The sequence below is a fragment of the Propithecus coquereli genome, unplaced genomic scaffold (genome assembly GCF_000956105.1).
Source record: "Propithecus coquereli isolate 6110/MARCELLA unplaced genomic scaffold, Pcoq_1.0 Scaffold110, whole genome shotgun sequence".
Taxonomy (NCBI): domain Eukaryota; kingdom Metazoa; phylum Chordata; class Mammalia; order Primates; family Indriidae; genus Propithecus; species Propithecus coquereli.
The window spans coordinates 1975916-1983463 of NW_012134970.1; positions in this window are offsets into that span (position 1 = coordinate 1975916).

Genomic DNA, 7548 nt, shown 5'->3' on the forward strand with positions numbered 1-7548 from the left:
AACAGTTAAGTAAAATAACCTAAATGCTTATTATACCACAGTGACCCTCTGGAAGAGGGCTTAATCTACAATCACGCATGTGTCCTCAGGGTTGGAGGTTAGATTCTTTTATTTTGAACTTTGGATGGTATGTGATAGTCAAAATGATTTTAAAATGTTAAATTAGGCTGGTTCTGAAAAATGGTGTAGTTTGAGAACAGATGCAACAAAGTGAGGCAGTGAACTTGCCTTCCTCATAAATGATGCCAGAAATGAGAAATTGAGAGCCACGGTCCAGGATGAAGGTGATTTAGCTTCTGTATCTTGTCTTTTTAGACTGTGTTGAGAAATCCTGCTTTTGTACATTTGCTACCACATCTTTTCGATAATAATAATAGCTGCGCAAAGGAAGATGTTGTTGTGGCTTTTTGAACCCTCTTTAACAAGGACAATAAATATAATGACAATAATAAAAGCAACCAGAGCACTTTATTTATTTCTCTGTGGAAAGTCATAAGATTGAATGAGGCTTTCATTTAGTGGCTTCTACTAGTGGGAAGACATGCAAACAACACTGAATCCATGGGATCGACCCTGGACCTGAGGCTCCATGTCTGACCCCAGGTAACTGGGATACCCTGAGCAGTTGGGACGATCTCCTTACTGTTCTGTTTTTAAGGGATGTATGATTTGTAGAGTGGATTTTTCAGGACAAAGGCTACAAAATGTATTGGCTAAGAAATGACTGGGAACCAAAGTCAGAATGGGGGTAAAATGAATTCCAGCAAAATGTTCTCCCTTCAATGAGTCCTACTGCAAGGTCCAAATGTCCATTTTGGACACCTCCATGGGATACAGGAAGTATGGAGCCTTGAGAAACCACACGCACACACACACCCTTCTCATTTTAGCACAGCTCTGGCTATTTGTGTATCAAGATTACTTGGGGGAGCTTTCTGAGTCTTAGATCAGTGGTTCATCATTGCAAACCAGGCTGCCCATTAGAATTATCTGGGAATGTTTTGAGAAAAAAAACACAACAAACAAAACAGTTTTCCAGACCCAATCCCATACCCATTAAATGAGAATCTCAGGGTACTGAAAATTTTTTTAAAGCTCCCCAGGTGATTTTAATCTGTGGCCAAGGCTAAGAATCATTTCCTCATGTAGCAGTTTGCTGAGATGGTTACACTGACTCTCCCTCCTCTCTTTTAGGTTTATTAGAATTTTCCATTAGACTCTAGGCTCCCTGAGTCTAGAGTCTAATGGAAGGGGTCACCTTACATAGTATTTGGTTTTCTGGAGCATCTAGCTTTCAAGGAATAATTGTTTTGTGCATGGATTTGTACCAGAAAGGGGAACAGTCTTTTCGGCCTGTGAGAGCACCTGTTTCTAGTGCTGGGGAATCTAGGGAAAGGGTTGCCAGATAAAACATAGGATGCTCAGTTAAATTTGAATTTTAGATAAACAATCAATAATTGTTTAAGTATGCATATGTTTCAGACAGTGTTTATATGTTTTTATTTGCTAAATCTGGAAACTCTACCCAGGAGTATCTTGTTGGTCTCAGATTGTTTACTTGCGAAATGAAGAATGTAGGCATCAGACATTAAATAATTTCATTTGAAAGAAAAAAAATGTAAGAAAGCAGAATCACTTTTAAATATAGTAAATTTAAATTGATGTTTGGAAAATTCTTTTTCTCCATTTAAGATCTACAAAACAGGTCCTTAAATGGCATGTCTGGGTGTACATAATTGTGACCAGACAGACAGACACAATGGTTATTATAAAAGTGCTTCTTTTTCTCCATTTAATGATGTTTGTTTGGATTTTAAGGGACTCTTTTAGGATCTTTGTTTAACACCAAAATGTGGTCTGAAATTCAGTTCCTGTGGAGATTGGAAATATTTGATTTTTAAATTTTTGTGTCTTTCAGACCTAAACTTAATTATTGTGTATGTATGTGTATGTGTGTCTGTATTTGTGTGTGAGAAATTTGTGCCATTTCATTAAATGCCCCAATATACAGCAATTCTAGAATTCTAATACTTTATCACACAGTGTATACACATATACAATTGTCCAAAGCTAAGTAAGATGAAGGGAATGGAGTGTGCATCCTAAGGTAATTTCAGTAAATTGAGGAATTATTAACATTGGGATTTCCACATGAGATTTTCCATGTTTCAAATTTCAAAGAATGAAGTGACTCAGATGTGTGGGAAGGTAATTAGCAGTGCTCTTTTAAAAACATTCATACAACTTTTGTAAGGTAGAGACATTCTAGTTTCACCCAACATTAATCTAATAACTTGGAGTTAGGAAAGGTTTGAAGGGCTGGTGGAGGTGTGTTTTATGTGGTCACCAGAAGAAAATTTTATAATAGGAGTTTATGGACCAAGGTGAATTATATAACATACTTACTGTGGCTTGAATTAGGTTTGTTCCCACCAAAATTCATGTTGAGGCTATCCCCAATGTGGTAGTATTGGGAGGTGTTGTCTCTAAGACGTGATTAAGTCTTTCTCTGGAGACTGGGTTAGTTTTCACAGGAATGGGTTAGTTCCCTCAAGAGAGGTTGTTATAAATTAGGGTTGACTCTTGTGTTTTGCCCTTTTTCCTACATGCCCAATACTCCTTCCATTTCTCTGCCATGTTTTGACATAGCATGAGGCCCTCACCAGAAGCCACCAGATGTAGTTGCCCAACCTTGAACTTCCCAGCCCCTAGAACCATGAGTTAAACAAACACCTTTTAAAAAAATAAATAAATAAAGTACACCATCTCAGATATTCTGTTATAGCAACACAAAAAGGACTAAGACAATGGTCAACATTAAAAATAGGAGAAATATTAAAATGTGAGTGTTTAAAAAATGACTTCTGTAATATCGAAAAGAATCTGCCATTTTCTGTGATTTTAATGACAAAGCCAAACAGAACATAGAGGTCACTGAATCTAGTAGATTTGAATTCCTTTTCTGTCCCCCAGTCTCTCTTCTCTCCTTCACCTGGAAATGTTCAGGCAGTGTGCACTTTCTGATCACTCTCCCCTTTTCAATTGAGATCCTCAGTGGACAATGTTATATCCCAACCTCTTCCTTGCCATTTCACCTCCCTGGTATTCCTTTGGACCAGATACCACAGGAAACTGTGAGAAATCTGGTCTCACTTGTGGCCTCTCAAAAAATTCTACTCCTTGCTGTTTGTTTCTATTTTAGTATCTGTGCTTCTAGAAAATTCCAAAAAAAATATTATTATGCAATACTATGTACTAAGCCTTACACCAAACATTTTATATGCAGATCTCATTTACTCTTCACAATAATCTTATGAAGTAGGCATAAATGTCTTCAATTAACAGATAAAAATTTTGAGACCTATAGACATTGAATATTTTCCCCAAGGTCACACATGTGCTAAATGGCCTCAGTAGAATTTGAACCCAGGGCTCTGGAGCTTTTGACCACTATGTTATACTAAGGTACTAGTTTTTAATAAAAATGATATCCTTTATTGAGTAATAATGATTATTACTTTTATGGTAATACTTACTGAGTACTTACTACATGTCAGGCATTGTGATAGGTGCTTTATTGATCATCACATTTGTACCAGAGTTACATGAAATTATATCTATTCTATAGATAAGGGAATGAAGCTCAATGTATAACTTTTTCAAAGTCACATAGTTGAAAAGAAGCAGACCCAGGTACTCAGACCACAAGTATTTATCTCAGGTCCTCATGCTCTTCCATCTCTATCTCCCTTCTTTGGGAGTCTTCCAGCCATTGCAGTTACAGTGTAGAAGGGTTTGAATCCAAGAGGCTTTTCCTCCACCACTGGATTTCTGTCTGCCCTACCTCTTCTCCTTCAACTACAAGGCTGGAGTGGAGTCATTGCAGAGGTAGCTGCTTGCCCTGTTGAATGTGGCAGTAACGTGGCCTGTCCTGAAATAAACTTGGATTGGATAGCCAAGGTGGCATTAGCTACCCTTGACATGAGCTAACCTTTCCCTTGGGCTTATTGAGTGAGGCTGTTGTTATCAATGAAGACACGCTCAAGGCTGTGTTGAAGGAAGAATGCTTGACCTTCTTGGAGCCTGAGGTTACTGATGGGGACGAAGCTGTTCTATGAAAATATCAAGTCGAAGATATGATCTGAAGAGAAAGAATCTGATCTTAAAAAAAAGAAAAATTTTCATGAGATGGTATCTAAATATATTACTAATCTTGTAAGTTTGGTTATTAAAGATGGGACATTTAGGAGGAGATATGGTGTATGGTGATCATATGTCCTGGTTTATGCCTGTTTTGTGCAAACATAATAATTAGCATTCCCTCGCACCTTCAAAAGTGTCCTGGTTTGAATGATAAGCTATATGGTTGCCTTACCTAAGACAGATAAAAACTAAATGCTATGGGATTTGTTTATTCATTCATTTGTTTTCATTAGATAAGGATTTATTGAGTCTCTCCCTACTCCATACCAGGCACTTCTAGGGAAGTAAGACAATTCTGACACTCCTTCTCCCTCTATCTACTCTCTTATCCCCCAGCTCTATTCTCAAATTGTGTGGGGATTTTTGAGCTAAATTTCTAATCAATAGGCTCTAACAAGGCCTTTAGAATTGCCTTTCAGATAGAAGTTCCTGCAGAGTTGAGTTAAGGCTCAGGTTTCTGCATTAAAATACTGATTTATTCCATGGGGCAGATTGATATTTAGGAAGAATTAAGAGTGATTTGCAATTTTTCTGAAGTATGACAGAGCTAATGACTACTTCACTCCTTCTCTCCCCATTCACAGGGACCCTCCACTAACCCATATGACACCTTGGTGCAAATTTGAAGAGGCCCCTCTCCCCCTAGGCAGAAGCTACCCTGCACCAAATGCACTTTGGTCAGGAAGGGTGTGGGCTGGATCTCAGCCTCTAGTCATCCCTTCGGCTGGGTACCCTTGTGCAGTGAACAACCTGTACAGCAGTATGTAGTAGCCCTGACTATCCACTGCTATGGTTCCAAACATTCAAAAGATCTATCTTAGCTTCAAGCAGAGGCCTGATCAACCAAGGAAAGCGGAAGAATTTTTTTGAGATCAATAAAACTCAAATTCTCTGCTTATGAAGCTTTAAGTTTTAACACTTTGGTTTTGGTTTCTTGAATAACAATTTTCTTGCCTTGTTTATCTTAGTGATGGTTTTTCTCCTGGGCAAAAATGTTAAAATTTTCTTCCCGAAGGCAGTATTTGCAAAATCATACACCACATTAGAAACGTAAGAAATGAACTTTTTCCTTCTCACAGTACTTCCATTTGTGTTTCATCAGTGTGTATGTAGCTACTGGTGTAAATCCACTCTTAGAAACTCTTTAGAGAACCCCGAGTTTTCCATTTCTATGATGTGGTGGAGAATCCTTGACCAGTCCTCATTCCACATGAAGCACAAAATAAAAGAGCTCATCGGTATGTTCAGTGCTACTATCCTCTTGACAAAATGTTCAGCTTATTTGTAATTCCAATAGAAACTCATTCAGTGGTCTGTGTGATTCAGGGCACATCTCCCTCGAATGATGCTCAACACATGGCAAAGTGCTCAAGCAATGTGCAACTGTAGAACCACACATCTGATTCTCCCTGGGCTCTTACGCGAATGAAACAGATTCGACTCCAAAATGTGAGGAAAACTGTGGCACCAATGTAGCCTTCTGATTGGCTATTATACTTGGATCTGTTGAGACTTGTAAAACAAAAGTTAGGGTGTTTTCCCTCTTAAACCAGGTTTATAAATAGCAGCCTAACTCCCCAGGCAGGGATGTTACAGGGAAGGATTATTGCACTTTTTGTAGGGGCTTTCGGTCACTCTAATTTTGGACACATACCTTACAACATACAGGAGGCATGCAGGAATCAGTGTTCAGAAATGCCCTGGCTGGCATGTCTCATGACTTAATTATAGCAAAGCACGTCTACACCACCAGTGTCTTAAATTATTCCCATAGTCATGTCTACATACTGGTCTGCCTCAGGTTTCTAGGTGATTCAGTCCATAAAGGTGTATTGATATACTGTACAGTAATCACCGCTTGGATTCAGTTGTCCTACTAATAGATTCAGTTAAATTCTTTAGGTTCTCAGTAAAATTATCTAGAAATCTTATGCCTTAACTGTAACTAGTGTTTTTCAAACTTTAGGTTGCAACCCATTAGGGGGTTATGAAATCAAGTTAATGGGTCATGGCCAGTGTTTTGGGGAGAAATGACATTGAATAGAACAGAATAAAATAGAGTACTAAATATCAAAGTGGATTGTTCATAATAAAGGTGAGTATTGCTGCTTGAAATTTTACTCTATATTTTTTCTACTCTAAGACTCATTTTTTTTCATTATAAATCTCTGGAATCAGGATGAGTCTTACAATTATAATAGATAAATTTTTCTTCTTATTGTATCTTACAATTGATGGCAACTTTGAATTGGTATATGTGTGTATTCGGTTTTGATGTAAAATTTATCTCTTTTTGTAGTTCATGACCAAAAGTGTTTGGAGAAGACTGAATTAATGCAGCCTTTCCAGGTTTCCCTCTCCACTGGAAGTTGGTGGTTGGTCTCTTGCTGCCTAGAGCCTTTGTGCAGAATTTCTAGGCCTCAAATGTCACCTTTCCTGGTGAGGAATGGCTGTGCTCCCTCCCCAGAGAAGTGTGCATTTAAAAGCTGGTTATCTCTGTGTAGTCTGTTTGGATGTTGAAGATGGCTCAGGCAGGATGGCAGTGTCAGAGGTCTCAGGTAATGGGCTTCTTTGGTGTGAACCTCCAGTCTACTGTTCATACAAGTGCCTCCTGGAAGAGACCTCTTGGTGATGGAACAGCCTTGAAGGTGGCAGAGAAGGCTGCTTTTAGATTTTTCTTTTATGTGCCGTGTCTCCTAAGTCTTCCTGTGGTTTCTCCCAATTAGCCAGGGCTTCCTGTGGCCACTGTCACTAGTGAGCGCTCACCAGAGCAGTGGCCTTTTAAATCTCTTGGCATTTCTCATGTCCCAGGTGGCTTCTGCTTTTCAAGGCTGACCACTTTGTGGGACTCTCAGCACCACCTGCAGAAGGTAAGCCGCAGGTCCGTGCTGAACCATGTTGCTCAGACACTGTTCTCCAAAGATATGTTTGCATTACACCAGGGGCGTCATACTCCTACCTCTCTTCTGCTCTGTCCAGAAAGGGAAGTTGTTAACCCAAAGAAATGAGCCACTTGTTGCCAATTTTAGATTCTTTGGCAATTAAGATGAGGAAGTGTATTTTCCTGCCATTAATCAGACCCTATCCCTACCCTCAATCCTCCCCTTTAGATAGTCGTTATCCAAAGTGAGGTATCACAAGATCGAAAGAATGGGCTCCACATGTATTCGCCATCAAATTGGCGCTGACTGATCAACACTATGGTGCTCACACGATAGTAATATTCTCCACCACGGGGAGGGCGGCCGGAGGAGGGGGGAGGAGGGAGGAGGGGACGGGTATTTGTATATACAAGGAGTGCAATGCGCACTACCCGAAGGATGGACATATTTGAAACACGGACTT